The sequence below is a fragment of the Myotis nattereri genome, assembly GCF_964212035.1.
Source record: "Myotis nattereri genome assembly, chromosome: 12".
Taxonomy (NCBI): Eukaryota; Metazoa; Chordata; class Mammalia; order Chiroptera; family Vespertilionidae; genus Myotis; species Myotis nattereri.
The window spans coordinates 31050815-31075329 of NC_138087.1; the positions used below are offsets into that span (position 1 = coordinate 31050815).

The window sequence follows — 24515 nt, forward strand, 5'->3', positions numbered from 1 at the left end:
AGAAATACAAAGGGTACTTCTATTTATTGACTCTATAAAAATGTTTATATGTAATACATGTGTAACATATAGAACACTCAGATAGTAATTATTCTCCAGGAATTATTGTACTGGAATAATGTTTATTTTATCTGGCCTGTCTGCTCAAAAATATTCACAAAAATGCCTTTAATATTACCTATTTTTAATGTGGCATTATGACTCAAATATTAGAATAAACACAATATACACATATTAGCACCTACTCAAGTATAATGATAAATAAGGTACACATGTGTTCCTTTGCACATGCATAGATATATGTTCTATGGTTATTTGTAAGTAAATATATTTTTTCTAGTTAAATACAAACTCATCTAAAGGACATGTGTGCTCATGGGATCACATAGTCTAAAGAGGAAAATCCTTTGTAATGAATGTTAAGAAGGAATGGTGTTTTGTATTAACTCCATCATATAACCCATCTTGAGAACTGATATAATAGTCTGATAGCTATGCTCAAAGAAATTTTTCTAACTCACTTATCTTTGAATGCTTGTTTTTATTTCATTGTCCTGTGTTGTTATTAAGTGTTCTTCCTTTGAGTTCTAAAGTGATTCATACTGAACTGACCATTTTATGCATCAGGGTATTGTAAAATTGCAATGTCTGTATCTTTAACTACTGGCCATTGTTTCTGTATGGATGTAATGGCATTATCCTATACTACTAAGCCAATAGATCAGCTATTCTCAACCTGTGGGTTGCGACCCCTTTGGGGGTCGAACGACCCTTTCACAGAGGTCACCTAAATACATCCGGCATATCAGATATTTACATTACAATTCATAACAGGAGCAAAATTACAGTTATGAAGTAGCAATGAAAATAATTTTATGGTTGGGGGTCACCACAATATGAGGAGCTGTATTAAAGGGTCGCAGCATTAGGAAGGTTGAGAACCACTGTCTAGGTTGTTGGGAAGCAGACCTCTTCCTGGGTAATGAAAAGGTATTTAAATAAGTCATGAGGGTGTCACTCCTCCCGTGAAGTCAGTGGGTGGGCTCTGTGCTGTGCTAAGAAAGGAAAAATGTCCCCAGGTGACAATGGAATGACAAGAGATTCTCACTTCAACAGAAGCTAATGATCAAGTGAAAAGTGACTTATCTTTCTATGACCTTCATTTTGGTTCTATGCTAGGTCTGACTTTTAGGATTGAGGTTGCTTACCCTTCTTACTTTTCCTCTTAGTGATTGGGGCGCTCCCTGGGAATGCCCCCGTGCTCAAACACTTATCATTTGTCCTCCAACCTTCTTGTAATGTGGAATGACTCCCTCCCACATTCTCAGCATTTCCTTCAGTGCCACTCTGTCTTATCTCTACCCCGTTCTCATCATATTCTTTCACAGAGTCCTCAATGGACCATTAAAATCCAACTAACAATAACAAAACCATTTATCCTTTCTTCAAGGAGAAATATTGCTCACTATTCAAACTTTTGCAGAAGAGAATCCTATATAATAAAAGCCTAATATGCAAATTGTCCTCTTGGAGTTTGACCACTCGCTATGACATAAACTGACCATCAGGGGAAGGCACGGAACATGACAGGCATCAGCGATGGGCACTGGCAGTGGGCTGCAGTGGAGGCGCTGCCGGCCCTGATGGACCCTGAAGAGAATGGGACCGTGGTGGGATGGTGGAGCAGGTGAGCAGGTGGCACCAGGCCAAGGCAGGTATGAGCAGGGGCCTGATTACCCTGCTGATCGCCCACAGATGTCTACCAGTGGTGGCAATGGGGGGCAGGGCTGCCACCTGGCTCCTAGGCACTGAGGGAGCTGGGCGGGGGCCCGGCCCTTATCACCTCGCAGCTGGGATGGTGGAGCAGGTAAGGGGGTCGTGCCAGGCAGGGCTGCGGGGTTGCGAGGCTGGGGGAGCGAGCTTGAAGCCCTACCCCTGGAGACCACCTCGAGGGATCCCACCCATGCACAAATTCAGGCACTGGGCCTCTAGTCTAGATATAATATTAAATGTACATGTATGTGTGCATATACATATTTATGTTCTTTGCCCCCTTTGCAGCAGAGAAAAGGAAATTAATATTTCTATATGTATGTTTATGAAGTGGCCTTGTACCACTACTACTATGCATCCTCCAACTGTAACCTATAGAAGTAAAAGGGAAAACAGAAATAAAACCTAGGGTAGTTGCATATACTTATTTTCTAAATAAGTTAATCATCAACATCATTGTAATAGTTGATATTTAATTAACACTCTGAGCCAGAATGTTTCTACACGCTTTGCATACATCATATCAGTCAATCCCTGTAATCAAGCATGGACATTTTGTATCTCCTTTTGAAGAAACTGAGTCCTAGTGTAATTTTAATATTACAGTTTTTAATATTACATTCAAATAAAATACATTCAGTTTTGTAACAGAATTTTTACCCAATTTGTATTTATGTATTTATTACTAATAGTTGACCATTTTATGATGCTTATTGGTCAGTTGAAGCAATCCATGCAATTTCATCTTTTTTATTTGTAGGTAATCAACTAAATATTTGCTCCTAAAGATATAACATGTTAAAAATAACCAATAGTGAAAAAGTTTTATGTAGGATGTGTTTAATTATTGATATTTGAGAGTAAAAACAGCACAATATAGCACAAGATAGATACATTTAGGAAAATCCTCAAAGATTTTATACATTATTTTCATAGGAAATGAGATGCTTTTGGTTGCATTTATACTAGCTTTTTTTATGATTCCCTAATATATGTTTTCTTTTTGAAAGATTTTTGTTCATTTAAATCTGGTGGCATGTCTCTTTTTCTTCTATCTCTGTTAAAGATAAGACAAGTAATACTGATTTGTAGCATTAAGACAGGTCACCTGAGTCCTTACTCAGCCCAGGGAAAATAGTATATTTCTTAGGAAGTTAATCAGCGATATATGACAACATTCAACACATAGTGTTACAGTGATATTTCAAAATGTTTAACAGCATTAGATAGCTTTTGAAATAATCATGACTAGTATTCACAAATATATTACTAGGATTTATGTGTCACTGGATTTTTCTTTTTTGAATCTAATATGCCATGAATTGTAAGACAAATCATTATTTTGTAGAACTCTACAAACGGAAAAGTGGAGCTAAATTGTTCCTGTGGGTTTGCATTGTGATTTTAGAGATGTTAAAGTTTGAAAATCAACATATGTAAACACATGTGGCAGTGATAGTTACTACTGGAAAAATTATGAGGTAGTGATTATGAGCGAGGGAAATCCGCACAAGCAGGCAGGGCTGGTGGGAGTGGGGACCGCTACATTCTTTCCCAGTCCTTTCGGTAATACCAATCCAAAGCTGTCACATCATTCAGATCTTCTGATTCTGTAGTTCCTCTTAACCAAAAGAAATGGTGACAGACACGCAAACATTTCAGAGCCCCTTCTATGCATTAGGCACCGTTCTAAGTACTTGTTACGTATTAACAATTGTGAAGCTCACATACTAACAGAATATAGAAAATGATTGTGATCTATTGCACAGTGGAAAAAAAAAATGGATTATAGAAGAGTACTGGAAATATGTAGAAACATTGTAAATACCCCAGAACAGTGTTTCTCAACCTTCCGAATGCCGCTACCCTTTAATACAGTTCCTCATGTTGTGGTGACCCCCAACCATAAAATTATTTTCGTTGCTACTTCATAACTGTAATTTTGCTACTGTTATGAATCATAATGTAAATATCTGATATGCAGGATGTATTTTCATTGTTACAAATTGAACATAATTAAAGCATAGTGATTAATCACAAAAACAATATGTAATTATATATGTGTTTTCCGATGGTCTTAGGCGACCCCTGTGAAAGGGTCGTTTGACCCCCAAAGAGGTCGCGACCCACAGGTTGGCGACCCACAGGTTGGCGTCCCACAGGTTGTGAACCGCTGCCCCAGAATAAGTGATGGGCATAATATATTTAGCCAACTAAGTTTTTATTTCTATTTGGGTTTGGTTTTATAAATTTAAACCATGTTTGATTATTAAAAATGTAAATAGCTCACATGGTCATGTTTCTAATTTACTAACCAATCTTATGTGTCCTGTTTTTATTGTTTGTGTAAAGCTTTACTTGTTCTTCAAATAGTCTTTACTAGATTCTGAGCTTTGAGAGTCCAGGACTGGATACCTGTCTTCTGTTGAGTTAGCACCAACTCAGTGGTTCTCTGAGTGGGGTGTCCAGCTCAGCTGTATCAACAGCCTCTGGAACTTGTCAGAAATGCAAATGTGGGAACTCTACTCTTCTCCTATTTTATCAAAAACACTAGGAGACGAATGCAGATATTTGTGCATAACCAAGCCCTCAGCCATTCTGATGTTCTCTGAAGTTTGAGAGGCACTGTGACTATTCATATTCAGTTAGAAGGAAGCAAACTAATGTTTTGGGGGCGGCTACCAGGAATCAGTCACCACTGTGGGCACTTCAACTACATTACTTCATTTAATTTCTAATAGTGTCTAAGACTCTATTATTAGCAATTTCCTCTCCTGACTAGATCTGTGTCCTTGGGAAAGTTATTTAATTGCTCTGTTTCTCGGTTAATGTATCTATAAAGTAGATATAAGAGAAGTGCCTACCACTTAAGGTTGTTAGGAGGATTAATTTAAATTGACTAGTGTTTGAAAAATCCTATAACACATAATTTTTACACGTGTTTGTGATAATAATTATTCTTTTGGTCTATATAATCATTACTGAGGTCTCAAAAAAGTTAAATGATTGGCCAGATGTGACACAGCTAAAATTTGATCCTAGGTTCGCTACTGCCTGAATTTGTTCCTGGGTTTGGATGGAGATACATATGCACTTTTTAAATGGAGAATAGAAAAATTGAAGTTGTTAACAGGAATAACTTTAACCACTTAAAAATGTGTGAGAAAGTTATATCATAACAGGATAGAGGGGCAGGTATAGAATGGGGTTGGATTGGGAATATTTCACATTAGTGGCTAATATAATGCATAGGTAACTGTTGAGAAAGAATAGTAATGATAAAATATGAGTAACACATAGTGTTACTCAAGAAAAAAAATGGGAACAAAAATTTCAGTATGTCAGCTTTATTTTCCAAAGTTAAGAAGTTTGACAGGATTTTATGTAATGTTATATATATAGTTGAGGTTTTGGGGGGCATTCAGAGTGGGAGAGAGATTGAGCAGAGACGGAGAAGTCATGGGGTAGTTCATATACATGATCCATAACGATCTCATCGTAGGAATAATTAAATTGCTTCTTAGAAAGCTTTACAAGCCTTGTCAATATTGCCACAAATGAAGATTCTGATGCATATTTCTGCATGAGGGGCTGAGATTCTGCATTTCTAACAAGTCCAGAACTATCAGTGAGAATCTACAGATTAACAAGTACCCCAGGTGATTTGTATGTGCATTTAGTTTGAGAGGTACGGCTGTGTATCTTATTTTTGCTTCTGAGATGGTAATTGGCAAGAAAGTGGTAAAAGGAAAAGAATAGGAAAACAGGGCATTTTCCAGGGGTTCATTAAAGTAGCCAACCATGCAAAGTTAGTAGGCCCAAATATGCTATGTATTTTCATATGAGGGAGGGATAAGGATCTAACGGTCATGATGGCAGTCACAGAACTGAAGCTCCAAAGCTTATCTGTATGCCTGCAACAGTTGAAGTGACATGAAAATGGATGTTGCCATGGTAACCAATTAATTTACATGAAGGTTAAACCAATCCTGTGAACTTTCACACATTTTTATAGCTTTTCCAGTATATCTCCAGTAACTAAAGGATCATTATATTATGCTTGAAATTACAATTTACAATTGTAATTTTTTCTCAAATGTAGGTAATTATATAACATGGCACTTTTACCATGAGCATTATTATTTTTTTTAAGCTTTATCGATTAGTTGAATGTCAATTTAGGAAAATTATGACAATGTCATTTATAAAAAAAGAGTTTGGAAGATCTCTGTATTATACCCATTAATAGATTGAGACTATTATTGCCAAGCGTATCAACACAGTAGGAAACATTGTTACAAAATTTCAATGTTTTGAATAATTTGGAGAGGCATTTTTCAGGAGAGTGATATGTAAGAATAAAAACAAAACAAAACAAAATGATCTATACATTTTCTTTTATTTATGTATTTTTAATCCTCACCTGAGGACATGCAGAGAGAGAGAGAGAGAGAGAGAGAGAGAGAGAGAGAGAGACATCAATGGTTTGCCTTCTGTATGTGCCCCAACTTGGATCAAGCCCATAACTCATGTATGTGCCCTGACCAAGAATCAAACTTTCAGTGCACGGATCAGCGCTTCAGCCACTAAGACATTCTGGCTGGGCAGGATCCATACATTTTATTGTATTGTATTTTATTTTAAATACGTTTTTATTGATTTTTAGAGAGAGATGAAGGGAGAGAGATAGAGAGATAGAAACACGGATGATAGAGAACCATCAGCAATAGGCTGCCTCCTGCATGACCCCTGCTAGGGATAGAGGCCACAACCCCGGCATGTACCCTGACCAGGAATCTAACCAGTTACCTCTTGTTTCCTGTGTCGAAGCTTAAACACTGAGTCACATTGACCAGGCGGATCTATACATTTTAAATTAAGACATAATTCCCCACTCCCAAAATTTATTGCTTAATGTTGTTTCTATATCTATTATACACCAGACATTTTGTAATAATTATTTTCATTTTATACCTTTTTATTGAGCCTAAAACTTTATTTAGCAGTTTAACATTTTAGTGTTTCATAAGAACAATTTCAAAACAGATATCCCATTACAAATATGTTAAAGGCACCACGGCCAAAAGGCTAAAATACAAATTTCAGCCTATTATGCTTATTGCCTGCCTTTTTTCAAATCCTGCATTTTGTTATGTAGCAGATTTCAAATAATTTTCAGTTATGTAATGAAATCCTCACAAAAGTCCTAGGAGGTTAATGATTTGTCTTGGTGTTAATTTACAAATAACTCTTTCCTCAGTAGACTTTAGATTATGGAAGACAGTGATTATTTTTTGTTACTTTTATTTCCCATAATATATAAGGCATGTTATTTCATAGTAGAAAATTAATAACTTCAGACAAATTTGAGTACCCAAAGAATATGTTACAGAATTTTCTAGCACATTAAAATGTATCCAATTGATTTAAGCAATCTAGTTAAACTAATAGGGTGATATAAGGCACACCTTTTAAAAACAGCAGTTTTACTGGGATATGAGTCACATACCATAAATTTCACCTTTTTTTGTACATTCTATTTAATTGTACAATTCAGTATATTCAGCATTCAGCAATGAACAACCAACATCACTATCTAATACTGGAACATTTAAATGTTCATTATGTATTGAGAGTTTACAATATGCCAGGTTTCACTGAAATCGTCTACTTTTTTTCCAAACAGATTGCCTACAATTATAAGACTTTCAATTCTGAGATAATAAGCTTGACAGTCCTGAAAGAAGTCTTCATTTTAAAAAACAACATTATTTTTGTTTTTCTAAATGGATACAAGACTATATGGTTTTCCAAAAGAAGCATTTCTGATAGCCTGTACCAAAATTGTGCATATAACATGAAATTTACATATTTTGCAAAATCCTATGTATTCTAATATTTATTGGCAGAAAATTCTAGAAATTGGCATGTCTGATAAATAATGCACAGTTTCAATTTAGCATTTAATAAACTGGACAGTTTGGTGCTGCGACTGTCTAAAATTAATCATAATATATTGGAATTACAAGACCAGAAGGTTTTTCATTTATTTACTATTCATGTAGATTTATTTAAAAAAAAATAAGAGTGCAGTCAGAAAAGTCACTGTCTGAAATGTCATTCCATGAATTCCTCTAATGCCTAGTCATATCCAATAAATCCATTCATTAATGGCATTAATTAATCTATAAGAATACTAATTCAAGTACAATCTTCAAATACAAATAATTTACAGTTCATATAAACATTGCTCTAAAACCTTCCTTCTTTGACATGGTGGAATTAGGATATTAGAATTACAAATTAACAATCATTCTTCTAAGGTTTGGTTACTTGGCTTAGCATAAGTCCCTTCCAAATAGTTATTCAACCCAAGATAAGTTGTACAGATGAGAGAAGTATATAAATCTGATAAAATTCATTTAGCTAGAATCTTATTGTACGAAATAAAATTTCCTGAAATGCCTCAAGGATAAAACTCTAACCCAGCGACAATGTCATTGACAGTCTAATAACATACCACAAATCTATCCCCTAAAATAGTTATCAATATCATGTTAAAATTCGCTTTCCTCTTTAAATATATCCCAATACAGAGGGGCCTTGACTCATGAGTTTAATTCATTCCGTGACCGAGCTCGTAACTCAAATTACTCGTATGTCAAATCATTAAAGTGAATGAGTGAGACACGTGATGCTGGGCTGATGTTGTGTCGTTCACTGTGACGTTTGCTGCGCCAGCTAGCGGTGGGGTATCTGAAGCTGGCTCATAACCCGAATTTTAGCTCGCAACTCAAATCAAAAAATCAGCCAAGAGACGGCTCATATCTTGCAAAACTTGTTAGTGGGGACACTCGTAAGTCAAGGCCCCACTGTACTCAATATTCTTGCCTGAGTCTAGCTACATGTTGATACTAACATTCAACTTTTAAACATTTGTCCCAAATTTAACTTCATGTGTCACTTGATAGAAAAGGAGAGCAGGGGGGCAGGTTACTACATTTACTTGATTGAGTTTTTGAAGTACTCAGATCATACTACATTCTTGGGAAAGATTTCCTCCTTAACAAATATTAGTAGGAAGTGGATCTTCTGAAGCCATCTTCTTACTCCTTACTCTTGCAGGGAAATGAAAGCAGAAAGCAACAGAAGAATGGCCAGGCTGGTGTGGCTCAGTTGTTGAGCATCAACCTATGAATCAGAAGGTCATGGCTCTATTCCTAGTCACAGCATATGCCCAGGTTGTGGGCTCGATCCTCATTGTGGGGCATGCAGGAGGCAACTGATCAATGATTCTCTCTCATCATTGATGTTTCTATCTCCCTTTCCCCTTCTCTCTGAAATAAATTCTCTCTCTATATAGAGAGAGAGACACACACACTAGAGGCCCAGTGCATGAAATTCGTGCACTGGAGGGGGCTGTGTCTCAGCCCAGCCTGCACCCTCTCCTATCTGGGACTCCTCGGGGAATGTCTGACTGCCAGTTTAGGCCCGATCCCTAAAGTGGCAGTCGGACATCCCTCTCACAATCCGGGACAGCTAGCTCCCAACCGCATGCCTGCCTGTCTGTCTAATGGCCCCTAACCGCTTCTGCCTGCCAGCCTGATCACCCCCTACCCACTCCCCTGCTGGCCTGATCGTCTCCAACTGCCCTCCCCTGCTGGCCTGGTCGCCCCCAACAGCCCTCCCCTGCAGGCCTGGTCCCCCACTACTGCCCTCCCTGCCAGCCATCTTGTGACCACATGGTGGTGGCCATCTTGTGCAAAGGGCGTGATAGTCGATTTGCACATTACCTCTTTATTATATAGGGTGAATGAACTGGGAGGTCCACAGCTTACTTTCTGTGCATTGGGGTTTGTAAAAAGACTGGGCAGTAGAGACCTCTGCTAACGTTAGTAAACAATTTCTGCTAACTTGAGAACAAGGAGATGTGAAGTAATGGCCAGTAACTGGAGTGAAGCACAACGAATTGAGAATTAAAAACTCAGTGTACAGTCAATTTTCTGCCACCAATTAGCTCAGTAACTTTGACCAAGAAAATCTGAGCATTCATTATAAAAGACTAGAGGCCAGGCTCACGAATTTCAAACCAATTCATTTGTCAACTCAAAAACCATGGCTATAGTCTTAACTGCTATCTGATCTTAATCCTCCTGAGTTTTTACTTATTTTCTTCTCTCATCCCTCCCAAAACTAATCCTAGAGTTTTGAGAATCTGGGAACTTGGGCAAAGGAGAAAACAACCAAGAAATCTAAAATCTCAGTTCATTACCTCATCCAAAACCAACAGTGCCTTTTTGTTTGTATTGGCCCAACTCAAAGGATCAAATCATGTGAATCATAAACAAAATCTAGGTGTCCTTACTGACTGTGAAAAGTCCAAAATGTAATTAAGTGTGCTCTTTCTTGGTGGCAGTGTCATTTACTCTATGCTTAAACGTTTGCGTTTCCTGAAGCCCCTCTCTCTGTTGTACAGGCACACAGGGTTGCATCATACGCAGATTCGCCAGCTGGGACTGGGGAGTGTGTGTTTTTCCTACCGGTCCTCTGCGTTAGCTGTCAGATGCACTAATCATTGCTTCCTTGCTGCATCTACCACAGTGGAATGCAAGCTCCTGGCAAGAACAGCACCCAGAGAGCATTCCTGACAGATGCACAGTTTGCTTTCGCCAGGCGCTCAGCTGGAAAGTTTCCTCTAACCACGAACACCTGCCTTCAATCCCCGGAGTTGGCAGGGCGCAAGCTGACTGGGTCCCTGCTAGAAGGGGAAAGGGTTTTACACTCACTCCGCTAGGTTGCCCGACCTGAGGAACAATCTCTCAGCCAAACTCCTCCACCCCTCGTGGGCAGGCTGTCCAAAGCTCTCGGGGGCTTAGAGAAACCAAGGTTCCCTCTCCGTGAAAGGGAGTGCAGGCTTGCCTGGCTGGAAATCTGGGCACTGGACATAGACAGGGAGCCAGGGGAGCGGTGGTGCAGGAGGGAGCTAAATGCAGGAGGCAAAAGAGGTGCAGGAAGTAACTGAGTGCAGGAGACAGTGGGGGTCTCAGGAGCCGGCAGGGACGTGGGTGAGAGCCAGATGCCATAGGGAGCTTGGGGAAACGGGATGCTGGAGCTGGCCAGTGCAGAAAGGGGTGCGCTTATGAGCACCAGCGGGTAACCAGGAGGTTCTGGCTGGGAGAGCTGCAGCAGAATCCCCAGAGCCTCCATACTGTGTGGGTGCGAGGAGGATGCAGGGAGTTGGGATAGGGCAGGGGTGGGAAAACTTTTTGACTCGAGGGCCACAATGGGTTCTTAAACGGGACCGGAGGGCCGGAACAAAAGCATGGATGGAGTGTTTGTGTGAACTAATATAAATTCAAAGTAAACATCATTACATAAAAGGGTACGGTCTTTTTTTTTTTTTTTTTAGTTTTATTCATTTCAAACGGGCCGGATCTGGCCTGCGGACCGTTGGCTTGGGAGAGTGGGAGCGGGGTGGGGTGGGTGTTGGGTGCCTGGGTGCCTGGGCTGTGGGCTTAGCACTCTCAGAAACATGCTATGGTACTGGCAGCTGTTCCAGTAGCGGCAGCGGCTCTAGCAGCAGAGGTGGCGGTGGAGACAGCATGCAGCTCTGGCGGGGAAGGCACCCAGTGCCCATGCCTCTGGCCCGAAGCCTCTCTCCTCCCCTCCCTCCACGTGGTGGGGACATGGACGCTGGGCCTGAGTTGCCAGGGCAACGCTGCTAGAGTCCCACCGGGGCCACAATGGGCACCACCATCTTTGTCATGGAGTGATGGTTAATTTACATATTACTCTTTTATTAGGTAAGATTTCACTCTATACCTGCACTTCAATTTGCAGAAAGACAATAAATATTGATATTAACATTTAAACCTCAGTAAGAGTGATATTTTGTTTTCCTCTAACATTTCGGAAAAAAATTTTATTTCACTGAGTCCTCAAGTGGTTTTTTTAGTGTCAGAATCATTTTCACGTATGATAATCACTCTTAAGAGTGAAATATCATCCCTTTGTCAGATAAACTATTTTACATAGTAGTTTCTTCATTTATAGTATAAAACAGTTGAAACAATTTAATACATAGACATCTGAGAAAAACATATACCCCTAACAATATCATTCATTAAAGCACTGATATAAAAATGTTATCTATTAGTTTCTCTTTCTATTAACTTATATTGCAGTGTATTACACAGTGGAACACCTTCCTCCATACCAGTAATTTATGAGTTTGCTAAAGGGTTCATAAGTACTACTGATTTCTTCATTAAGGGTAGAATTTAAATCTTCAGTTTGCTTCTTATATTTATGTAGAACAGTATCTGCATAGAAACAAGTCAATTTAATGGCTTACTAAATGTATTTTGATTAGTAAGTTACCACTGCATCAAAATGATTTAAAATATCACATTAACTGTTAAATATGATCATGTGTGATGGTAACCAAATAGCCTGATTTACACACAATTATATAAACCAATGTCCTGCCATGTTATGGTCAAACTCGATATCCTAAACAATTTACGATGTATACTGAACTATGTGGTACAATGCAGTCTTTAAAATTATGAGAGAATATTTATATTCATGGAGAGTTATGTCTTACTCAATGATTAAAACAGATTAGACAAAGATAAAAATAGGGTTATCATATGATAACCACATTTGTGTATGTTTGTGTGTGTGTTGCATGTGTATATGGGGTGTGTGTATTTGTCATAATGTAACTGATAAGCTTCTCTAAAAAATACATGCAAAATACATTTTTATCATTCATTCACTGTAATCTTGAAGCAAAGGAGACAATAAAAATTATCTGCTTGTTTGCCATTCCTGCATTAAAGATCTCAAATTAGAGTAACTAATCTTAAGTCACAATAGTTTGATGTGAGCGGAATAATTTTACTGCTATTTTATAAATATTATAGTCAAAATTGTGTGTTAAATTACATGTATACTAATTACTCGTGCACTATAATTTTTCATAATATTGAATCATTATTTAACATTTGTGGTGTTTGAATTAAAATGCAATACCAGTACTAATAGAGAATGTGTTCGGTTATATTTTTCTAGGTCTCAGGGTGGCGAATTTTTGTGTGAATTCCTAACCTGTGAGCTTATGGTAAGATGATAATTCATATACTAAATTTTGGAGTTTTTTTCCTTTATATGCTTGATAGTGTTCAGTAAAAGTAATAGTAAAGGAAATTTGTATGATCCACCTGATACTTTACTATATATTTTCATAAATATAGAAGAAGCTATATGATATTTTCTAACATAATGTTTTTCTTCAGTATATAATAGTAATATAGCCATTTGTTATAGTCTTTGTTAGGATACCAAATGAATTTGAAGGCATCATTCAGAAAGGTAAAGATTTATATCACTGGAAAATAGTTCTTTAGACATGAATGACAATTTTGTATATTAAAATTTTATAGTGAGTTCTACTTGATGCCAATGAACAGAGGCAATGAGTTATTGAATGTAAAACTTTATCATCTGTCAAGATTTATCAAAAATTGGTTGTTCCATGAAAGCTTGATGTTAGAGCTTGAGAGAATTGAAAGTATGTAGCTATGAAAATAGAAGTAATAAGAAACAGCTAGTGACTTCTAAAGTGGTATTTTGGACATTACATATTTTTTCATTTCAGTGGTTAAATGCATTTAATAACATTGGTAAAAATGTAAATTTGGGCTATAAGAACAATTTCTAGAGTTTATTTGTTCCTTAAAAATAAACATGATAAAGATTTAGATTTTAATTGACATACAATACATATAATTTGGGCATTTTTAAAATTCATTTTATATTTGGGAGAAAATTATATCCTCGGAAACACAAAGACAATTGATTAAAACTCCTGTTGATTTGGTCCTGCAGCATTGTTGAAATGTATCTTGAAGTTGTTCAGGTGTCTGTAGGCAACTACCACCTCTAGGAACTCTAAAGTGTACTTTTGGCCACAATTTTTTAGAAACACTCAACAAATGATTATTAAAAACAATTACCATATAGAAGCGAGGGGAAATTCCTCTGCCCTACCAAGAGGACTTAGCTGATAATGGAAGAAATTTCTATGAAATACACCATCTGGGTATGCATAGAAAAATAAGTTTATACCCCAATTTAGCTTATATTTCACAAGTAAAGTTTTTGACAAATTATTTCAATTTGTAAACTGTTACAAAATTTTTAGAAAATTTACTATTATCTTCAATCTTCTTAATTTTCTTATGTAAACATAATATATGTAGAAAACATTGCTCATATCTTAAGTGCACAGACTCAGTGAATTATCACAAAATGAACATACCCACATAACCTGCACTCACGTAACTTAAAAAGCAAAAAGATTAAACATTAAGGTACCTTGAAGTCCCACTCCCTGGCTTTTCTTTTCTAGTTAACTGTACCCACAGAGCATAAACATGACGTTGACTTGCAGAAGCATAGATTACTTTGCCTTTTTTTTTAATTCTATGAATGAAATCATACAGTAGGTACCACTTTACTTCTTGTGCTCAACATTACATTTGTAATATTATGTGCAGTGGAAAAATCACTTATTCTTATTGTTGTGTGCTATTCAGCTGTGTGTATATCCCAAATTATGATCATTTCCCCTATTTATAAACATTTGGGTAGCTTCCAGACTTTAGCTCTTATGAATAATGGTCATAAGGACATCTGGAATATGTCTTTCAGAGAACGTATGTGTGTATTTTTTTTTGGATGTATAGGACATGTTCTGCTTTAATAGATACTGACAGTTTACCAAAGTGCTTAAATCAGTTTTTGACAGCTGGATGTGAGAATTTAGTTGCTCCATATACTCACTAACACTTGGAATTTTTCATCATTATATTTTAGCCATTCTGATGTGTGTGTTGGAATATTTTAATTTGAATATCTTGAGGGCTAATGTATTAAACACTGTTTAGGCTTATTTGTCATATTTATGATTATTTGTCATGTGGGTAGTCTTTTTTTATGTGTATGTCTTTTGATTTTTCCACTACATTCTTTTTATTACATTGCCTACCCATGTTTAATATATATTTAAATATATTATATATATATAGTATTAAATTCTCTTTGATATGCTCAGAGATATGTTGGATTGGCTCAAACTGAGTCACACGCACGAGCCAACCGTTAAAGCATTAAGAATGTCAGGAGCTGCTTGGTACTTTGAAAATCTGCCATTGTAGACGTATTTATACTACATACATTGGCAAAGACTAAAACCAGGTCTTTACTCTTTCTTCTGGAGAACTAGTTGTCAAACATTTACTGGCACATACCCAGGTATTTATTTTGTATAGTTTTAAATCATTCAGTGGATTTTCTCATTTCTCTCCTGATGGTGTCTTTGATGAATAGAAATTCTTAATTTTAATTCATTCTGCTTTATTAGGTTTGTTACTTGTATGATTCGGGTTTTTGTCTGTCCTTTTAAAGAAATATTTGTTTTTTCCGTGGTTGCTAAGATTTTTTTTTTTATGGCTTCCTTAAAAGCTTTATTGTTTAAGCGTTCACATGTACTGATTACCAGGTTTTAAAGATATTATTCTATGTTGTTATCTTGTGCATTCAATAAAGTAAACTGATAGATTTAAATTAGAAGAGTAATTGCTTTATGAGGATTTCATCATTTTATTGTGAAATTAATATATAAATATGAAACCAATAATACTTATACTTATTTAATAATTTAATGTTGCTGTTTTCAAATGATTGATAGTATTTTATGAAGATAATTTATGTATTCATGCATTGTCCACTACCAGTGTCACACACCAAAGTCAGTTATGTGGCCAATATTTTGAAAAACGTATTCAGCAGCATAAAAACTAATATTTGCTTGACTGGTGTGGCTCCGTGGTTGAATGTTGACCCATGCACCAAAAGGTCGCTGGTTCCATTCCAGGTCAGGGCCCATGCCTGGGTTGCAGGCTTGATCCCCAGTAGGGGGTATGCAGGAGGCAGCCCATAGGTGTTGATATTTCTCTCTCATTGATGTTTCTATCTCTTTCTCCCTCTCCCTTCCTCTCTCTCTAAAAACAAATGAAAATACATATTAGAAAATGAATATGCGTATAAGCATAACCAATGGACATAAGACACTGGGGGATAGGGGAGGCTAGGGGACTGTCTAGGGCGGGGGGATAAAATGGACACATATGTAATACCCTTTGTAATACTTTAAGCAATAAAAAAAAAAGAAAATGAATATGCGACTTTAATCTTAAATGTGTTAGGAGAATTTATTTTCATTATATATTATTAGATGAACCCAAAGTTTTCATACTAAACATTTTATGGAATCATTTAAAAACTCAAAATATTAGGTTAACCTTTAGGCATTCAAATAAAATTATTTATTAATTATTAAAATCTGTTTAGTTTTGCCCTAACTGGTTTGTCTCAGTGGATAGAGCGCCAGCCTGCGGACTGAAGGGTCCCAGGTTCGATTCCAGTCAAGGGCATGTACCTTGGTTATGGGCACATTCCCAGTAGTGGGTGTGCAGGAGGCAGCTGATCGATGTTTCTCTCTCATCGATGTTTCCAACTTTCTATCCCTCTCACTTCCTCTCTGTAAAAAAATCAATAAAATATTTTTTTTTAAAATCTATTTAGTTCCTTCCAAAGTATCATATTTAATATATTACATAAACATAACAATCATGATAAATACAGCTTCTAGGAATAATTACATGATATTATTGTATGCACTTCATTAACATTTTGGCTTTTGATTTGTGTGTGTGTGTGTGTTTAAATTTTTAGTGAAAAACAGCAGCACATTATGTACCTGATTTGTGCCCGATAGTATACAAATCATTATTATTTCTTCCTTAAAATTCTAATTCAATTATGCAAATGTAAGTATGGTTGGCATGGATTGCGTTGTCTTATTATGTATGCTTTTTGAATTGCATGTGGTTTTCTTCTTGAAGTAATCATGTTGATTTAAATATATTCAATTATCTCCATAATGGTTGAAATATGTGAAAGATGTAATAAAGAATGATGGAATTAAATAATTATTTTCAAATGGAAAGTTTAATAGTTTCAATATGCACATGTCAATTTTTTTTACATCTCTGCATACTTAATCCAAGCCATTTCACTAATTTCAGAGTAACTCATAAATTAAACAATGGAAGTACAAACTAATTAATATGTTGTTTTAATAATTAGTTATTATTTTTAAAAACTTTATAATAAAAATTAGATGGGAAAAATTTTAGGCTTATAAATTAAAAGCCTTGAAACTAACGGAGGGTGGTTATTTATTTCCATGTATTTGGAGAACATGGGATTTATATCAGAACTGTTTTTGTATTAGACTTTGTGTCTGTTTTAGGTGGTCAAAGTGATTACACAATCTGACCTGTATTCTGGCACATCTTACATGAAAATTTGATCTTAGGAATTTTTTGTATTTAATTCAGACCACCTCACTTCTAACTAAAATATTGCACAGTAGAAAGATCTGAATCTTACCTTTTAAGGGAAGAAGAGGTGATCATGGGACCCTTGCTTCTATCAGGTCTAAATTTAAATCCAGCATATCCTTAACTATAATCTTGAGATCAGCATATGGTATTTAGATATAATTAATAATATAGGAAAAACTTGGCATTTAATCGATAGCTTCGCATTCAAAGAGCTCCTCTTTACCCATGATAACCATAATTTGTGTCAGCAGAAGAAGAATTATGATATGGTAAAAGCCAGAAAATTAAAACTTAAATTATCTCAGAATGTTATCTATCATTTATATATATTGAATTTTCAATCGCATGTAAATAAATAGGCTTAAGTATGTTTATTTAACATCACTCATTCCATATTGTAATGACAAATCTAGTGAGTTTATTTCAATGTCTAATTATTATAAAACTGCAAATATGTCCTCTTCAATGCAAAGCGCTCCAGAATATGCATCCATTTCAACTATTGTATCTTATTCTAATCTGGTGGGATACAAGGAGAGATAATGTCATGATGAGCACCTTGTTATCTTGAAATAAATTTGAGTAAAATAAGTTTCATTTATTTTGCTGGATTCAAAGAGTTAAATATACTTTTAAGTTAAATTGATAAGTTCCTATTATTGGCTTACAGCAAGGTCATGAGTATTTTAGTCCATAAGTAGATTACCACAAAGGATTATAAAGGTATGAAAATATGTCATAGAAATTCTGCTAGTTCTCCAGCACTGTTGCCAAGTGTTCTGTAATGGACAATCATCTGTGTCATTGCAAAAGCAAACGGAATGATAGGGAGGGGGGAGAGAGCCTGAGGAAGTTGAGGAAAATTTATTATTACTCCAAAATATATAGCAACATTTAACAGATTCAATAATTATCATTCTTTTGATATTTATACTATACTGGTTATTTATATATTTATAATAGGCAATGGAGTGTGTGTGTCTGTGCCAGAGGTAGAGAGAGAGGTTACAAATTCTCTAAATATTTGAAGCAGCGTAATTGAGATCCACCTGTCCACTACCCTTGCCTCCACCTTAAAAATACTATTTAGCCTGGCTGGCATGGCTCAGTGGTTGAGCATTGACCTGTTCGATCCCCGGTTAGCTCACATGCCTGAGTTGTGGGCTAGATCCCCAGTGTGGGGTGTGTCGGAGGCAGCCGGTCAATGATTCACTCTCATCATTGATGTTTCTCTCTCTCCCTCTCCCTTCCTCTCTGGAATCAATAAAAATGTATTAAAAAATACTATTTAATATCTGTAAATCAGTGGACAGTTCATAAACTCTGAATATCTGCAATTTGTAAGCAATCCTAGTTTTCTACGTATATATTTGTAAAATGAGTTTTTGTCCCAGCTATAAAATCTGTAAAATTAATTTAGCTAATGTAGACTCTCCCTGAAAGTGTTACTACGTGGTCTTCTTTAAATTTAATAAGTCTTTGAAACCAGGTGTTAAGATGTTGAAATATGCTTCTCTCTTATTATAAGTGATTATGTTTATAATCAACTGATACCTAAACTCAAACAAAACTCTCTTTGAAGTTTATCTCAAACGCCAAGGGGTGCTAACATGTCTCTTATTAATAAAATTGTTTTTCCATATTCATAGTATGTACAGCTCCATTAGGTTATAAATTTATTATAGAGATGGCATTACTGTGTCATCAATATTTTAGTGAGTCTGTTTATAATAGCAGAGTAAACAAGTTTATCATTGTGAACATTTTATTTTTTTCATTTCATAGATGTAGTTTCGAAGTCCGTAATTCATTTTCACATACACATATATTTTACTATACCGAAATACACTTTTATCTTTTAACCTGATCATTAAAGTAATATTATGAACTTCAAATTGTTCATAAAATTTAATTTTATTCATGAATTTTTATAATTTTTGTAAAAGTATTATTAAGGGTGGAAGTCAATTGTTCCTCTGATGTAGATTTCAAGTGTGCCACATAATATATATATATATATATATATATATATATATATATATATATATATATATATATATATATATATCTAACAAGCTAAGTGTCCGACCGTCTGGGTAATGACTTAATGTAGCAATGCCCGGCTTCCTCTCCCTATTGACTTGCCTCCTTGCAGTTTCTTCAGCCCAGGAACATGATTAGCTTTATACTCAGGTGGAAACATTTCACACTGTAACCAAATATCTATGAAGCATTTTCCTGTGCCTCATCTCATTTGATCCTCACAGAAGTCCTGGACTAGGTAGATAGGAGACTGGGTGGAATCCTATTTTCTTGTCATTAGTCAGGGATTTAGAAAGCTTAGAAACTTGACCTGACCAAAAATAAGAAATGGCGGACCTTAAACATTACTTCAGGTTTTCTCACTGTGCATAATATAGTCAAACACTGCTGCAGTTAAATATTTTACCCTTTGTTCTCCCTGAGTGATCTACAATAATAATCTGCTTCGTGTTGATGTTTACTCTTTCAGGTAATTGTGTTGCTGACAATTACCTGAAAGAGAAGTTGGGGTGCTTCACTGGGCTGGAAAAAGTTTAGCTAAATCAGAAAGCAGGTCTAATTAAGCAAATTTATTCTATATGTATAAAAGGCTAAGTTGGTCCTAACCGGTTTGGCTCAGCGGATAGAGCGTTGGCCTGTGGACTGAAAGGTCCCAGGTTTGATTCCAATCAAGGGCATGTACCTTGGTTGCGGGCACATACCCAGTAGGAGGTGTGTAAGAGGCAACTGGTCGATGTTTTTCTCTCATCGATGTTTCTCACTCTCTATCCCCTCTCCCTTCCTCTCTGTAAAAAAAATCAATAAAATATATTTTTTAAAAAAAGGCTAAGTTGACTTATGCATGCATGATATATATAAAGCTCTCACTGGTGCCAATCACATGCATGTGTTTCCATCTGTCATTGTTGAGCATGAATTTGGTTGACACTTCTATTATATAGAAAGGATGGATAGTGATATTAAAATATTTCTTCTAATTAATTTCCTTTCAATGTGCATGAATTCGTGCACTGGGCCTCTAGTGTTTTATAAATGGCCTACCATGCAAAATTGTTTTGAATACTATAGCTAGAGCATTTGCCCACGCATGAAATAGAGATATAACTACAACATTTTCAGGTCAAACTGCAGCACAAGGAAAAGTTTCAATATAAATTAACGATGAAATCCAATATATTTGGAAGGGACTTCATTTTCTTCTTGAGAAACCAAAGAAGGACACACTTATTAAACCTGGTATAAAATTTCTCAAGTAAAACAAAAACAAAAAAAAACTGCAAGGAGGCTAGTCACTAGGTTTTGCTAAGGATACACATAACAAAAGTATTGGCTTATTCATTGTCGTATTTTAAACTTTTGGAAAAAATTTTAGTTAAGAGTACATACATAAAACATTAAAATACATGGTGCCTATTCTGGCACATGGAGAAAGGATTTCACCAGGGACCAAGCATATGAGAATATTCAACAGTAACTTATTGAAAGTAAGCTATGAGCACAACACAGTGCCAATCACTGGATTACAGACTGAATAAGAGCTCATTTTTAATCTCCCTGATTAGTGAAAGGGAAGGATATATGGATAGGTAAGTCAGCCCCAAAGCAGTAAGTTTTATTGAGCATGCAGATTGTGCCAGGCAATGTGCTAAATAAACACTTTGTGATGATTGTCTGATGGTTATCTTTTAATTCCTATGATATCCCTGCGACAGAGGGACTGTTGCTTCTAGCAAAAACAGATTAAGCTATGAAACTTGCTCAAGGCTTCACAACCAGGGAGATGTGTAACGAAGATGATAAATCCTATTAGAAGGCTATGTCGCAAATGCCACAGGGGAGGCTAAGAGAATAATAAATGCCTACGGGAGTCTGTGAAGTTGTCCTCCTTTGTGGGTGTAAAATTTGAGCTAGGTTTCAGGAGGAATATGAGGTTTGCTTGGTGGTGAAGGCAGATAAGGGGAATGTTTCCATCTAATAAGATTTTCTGGGAGCATAGCCTCTTGGCCTCCATTTCATCATTTGTAATGGGTGATAGTGGACAATATGATTGCTAACATATTTTGAGGTCCAAATTTTGAGATGCTAGATCTATTTACATTTTTTTAAAAAAGGATAGGAAAAGAAAAAAAAATAACTTCTGCGTAAATGTTGATGCGTCTGAGAATTTTGCCGAAATGCAAGATTCTCCAGAAAGAACAAAGATTTATTTCGCCTGTCTGTGGAAAAAAACACCATCAATATACTCCAGAGAGCTGACAATGAGTTGAATTTCTCCCCTTTCAAGGATAATAGGAGGAAATTTCTATAGTGACATGGGGTGACAGTTTAGCTAATCTGTGGTAGTTGCTAGCTCAGGATTCAGAATTCTATAATCCTAATTATTCTTGGGTAGGGCTCTTTTCTCTTGCTCTTTCTTCTAAATGTATTTTTTTAATTTATTTTTATTGTTGACAATATCACAGATATCCCACATATCCCCTCCACTTTGCTCCCCTCCACCTGACTCCCCCTTCCCTTCCCAGGCCTTCACTGCACTATTGAATTTATATGCATATATGCATTGCCTGTGGACATCCCCAACCCCCCTCCTCTAAATGTTTCTTAGTTACTTAAGGAAAACTTTATGTTTTAGACAGAAGGCTTGCCCACATTCACAAGGGAAAAGCCAAGGCATTTATATGCCTATACAGGCATTACACAGACCTGGTGGCGATAGCTACTTAGACTCCCAGAAAAAAAGCGTAGTTGGAAAGATAACAAAGGGAAACAAATAGAAAAATGGCTCTGATTGCACATTCCCTTTGACGTGGGGTTTTCTGTATGGAATATGAAATGAAGAGAGTTCGATGCATTTGTTACAAAGGGTTCCCAAAAGTTTTGCAATATCATCTGTAATTCTAAGACAATAGCATGATTTATTGGCCAAGGAAAAACTTGGAAAACCACTATTCTCATTTTAGGGAGAGTTTTGAAAGAGTAGAATAAACTTGTAAACTTGAGATGAATCAGAACTTTCAGGACCTCGGTAACTAGAAAGCCTAGTGCATACAGAATAATTCTATTTATATAAACATACTAGTATATTCCTTTGTATGTCCTTTAAGTCTGTGAAATAATTAGTAATATACATCATGGCAACCGTGTATGTGCCCAGGAGAGGATGAGAATGTTTCTGCGCTGATAATTGTTATAAGAGTCAACAGGACACTCTTAGACATGTGAAACTGATGCCTCGGTATAAGATTGTGGGTGTGCCTTTGGAATTCATGTCAATAGTAACTTTCATAATAGAAAAAAGAAAACCAATAGAACTTAAAAATCAAAGGAGAAACAGGAGCACAAAATCAGAGAAGTGAAGGGGAAAGAATAGTTTCTCAAGCCAGGGGGGCATGTGTTCAAATTCCAGCTCAGCCATTTACTCCTTGGATTACTGGGGCAAGGGAATTTTACTCTCTCCCTCATCTCTCAAAGGGAGGGTTATAATAGTTACTACATGATTTTTTGGTGCATCATACATGATAACGATAACAATAATAACAACAGCAAGAAAAGACCATTGGGTTTGGTGAGGAAATCATAATTAAAATCTTTGCAACTTAATTACCATGTTGACATTTTTTTCTTAAATGAGTATTTTGACAAACCAATATATTGACTATGTCAGTATATGTGACAATGTGCTTACCTTTGTAATTGTGTAATAAAAGTGATTTACATGATCATTCTGTCTCTTTGGTAGTATCATATTAATAGTAATAATAATTATAATACAGATGTATATACTCCCTTAGTACTGTCCATAAAGCCAAATGAATTGTTTTAAAAAATGTCATCTATGTATTTTATATCAAGTAGAGGAATTAATAGAAGCAATGAAAAAACATTCAAATTCATTTTAAGACCCTTGGGTATACCTATTTTTATGTTATCTGACAGGTAACATAGTCTTTAAGTTTGGTCTTGAAACAATATAATTATACCAAGAAAAGAAACCAGAGAGTGCTTTTAGCTATATATAAGAGATCACTTATATTAAAAGGAAGTAGACATGAAAGAGTCCATTTGGAGAAATTATATATGGAAGAAACTCATCTGAGAAGAAAATGGGAATGTAGTGTAAAGGGAAGGCAATAATTGCCTGTCCAGTTAGAATGATATAGGTATAGCTATTTGATGCTGACAGACAACATTTCAAATAAAAAAGCACATCTCCAATAACAACTGCTACATTGTGGTAGACACACCACCAGAATATTGAGTTCAGGCTTCTTTTATGGGCTGCCTATGACCTTTCTCTTTAATTCAGGAGTGGTTTAGCTAATATAATAAATGTTCTTTGCTAAAATTATATTGTGAAGAAAAAATAATAATTCAGTTGCTCAGTTCTTAAAGACTGTGTTACTCTGCTTATTAAAAAAAAAATCCAGATTAACTTACATTTTCCGAGAATGGAAAATTCAAGGTAATATAATTTCTTCCAGCCACCCTCAGTGAATTTATCTAAACAAAAATGAGTTTAAGATACTGTTTAGCAAAGTGTTTTATATTCATTTAATCAAAATGTTGTGTATGCCCTAGCTAGTGTGGCTCAGTTGCCTGCAGTGTCATCCATACACCTAAAGGTACAGGGTCAATAGCCAGTCGGGCCACATGCAGGAGGCACATGCAGGAGGCAACCAATCGTTTCTCTCTCACATCGATAATTCTCTCTCTCTCTCTCTCTCTCTCTCTCTCTCTCTCTCTCTCTCTCTCTCTCCTCCCTCTCCCCCCCCCCACTCTCTAGAATCAACTTTAAAAATGTGTACTTCCTACCCTGGCCAGCGTGGGTCAGTGGTCGAGCATCAATCTGTGAACCAGGTGGTCATGGTTTGATTCCCAGTCAAGGCACATACCCGGGTTGCAGGCTCAATCCCCAGGGTGGGGCACGCAGGAGGCAGCCAATCAATGATTCTCTCTCATCATTGATATTTCTATCTGTCTCTCCCTCTCCCTTCATCTCTGAAATCAATAAAAAATATTTTTTTAGGGAAAATGTATACTTCCTAGAGAAAATATTACATAATTGGAGACCCAGACAGTATTTATAATAATAAAAAGGTAATTTGCTAATTAGACCAGACATCCTTCTGGAATTCATTCCGGACGTCCTCTGGATGAAGCCAGGGCTGGAGTGAAGCCAGGGTGCCTGCTAGCAGCCAGAGGAGGGAAGCTGCCCAGGTCCTG

At 36.2% G+C, this 24515-nt stretch overlaps 1 protein-coding gene across 1 annotated transcript in view; it reads left to right on the forward strand.

Moving 5' to 3' along the window:
• PTPRD (protein tyrosine phosphatase receptor type D) overlaps positions 1 to 24515 on the forward strand; it is a 2145631-nt gene that overhangs the window by 966827 nt on the left and 1154289 nt on the right. The window contains exon 7 of the mRNA XM_081103407.1: positions 12850 to 12898. The gene's annotated coding sequence lies outside the window, so the exon portion shown is untranslated. The remainder of the gene's footprint in view (positions 1 to 12849; positions 12899 to 24515) is intronic.